Genomic DNA, 811 nt, shown 5'->3' with positions numbered 1-811 from the left:
TGGCCATGCGTGGTTCCGAATATAAAATGCTGGCATGACTCATCTATACAGCATTCTTAGGAAGAGTACAACTTATAACATGCATTATGAGTGTTGTTTCGTTGCCTGTGAGTTCCATGAACAGTTAGTAGCCTTCAGGAACAATAACAACACAGATGGAGGTGGGAGCTATTTATCGTAGTAATAATAAAGGAATAAAGATGACTAGCAGTGATGATAATAATAAAAACAACAGCGATACCTTTATTAATAGTGATGGTAGAAGCCACGTCCCTCTCTATAATCGTATTGCGTTCCATTTCTTCGCTCTAAGTGCATTCGCAGTTTAATTTTAGGCCTGTTCTTCGCTGTTATAGTCTTGAAATTGGAAATATACATTAAATAATTTTCTCGCATTAGCACTTTCGAGAGGCTGACACTGGAGACATGGCCTGCATTATTCCGGGTCAGTGTCCAAGGCACTTAAAACAGTTCAAAACAAACAGAGAGGACAATATGCAGTGCTTCAGGCCAGATAAAACGAAATACAATCACAGTTTTAAAATGTACACAAATTCATGAAGCATGGAGAGAAAAACTAGCTCCCTCTCGGTTAGGAAAAAACCTATGCCACATTCATATGTTACAGTTAAAAATGAAAATTTCCAAACATTATTACGAGTTTCTATTATTCCTGTCTAAATAGTATGTTTAAGATTATACCTCATGTGGAACATATACCCTGTAAACAAACAGCCTGTTCAGGTGAAAGTTACCGGTGGCTCTAGAAAGGTTAGACTAGAAACGTGTTAGGTTATGACCTCATTAAATA

The sequence above is a fragment of the Penaeus monodon genome, chromosome 22 (assembly GCF_015228065.2).
Source record: "Penaeus monodon isolate SGIC_2016 chromosome 22, NSTDA_Pmon_1, whole genome shotgun sequence".
NCBI classification, from domain to species: Eukaryota; Metazoa; Arthropoda; class Malacostraca; order Decapoda; family Penaeidae; genus Penaeus; species Penaeus monodon.
The sequence above is the reverse complement of the archived record's forward strand: the minus strand, read 5'-3'. Positions refer to the sequence as shown.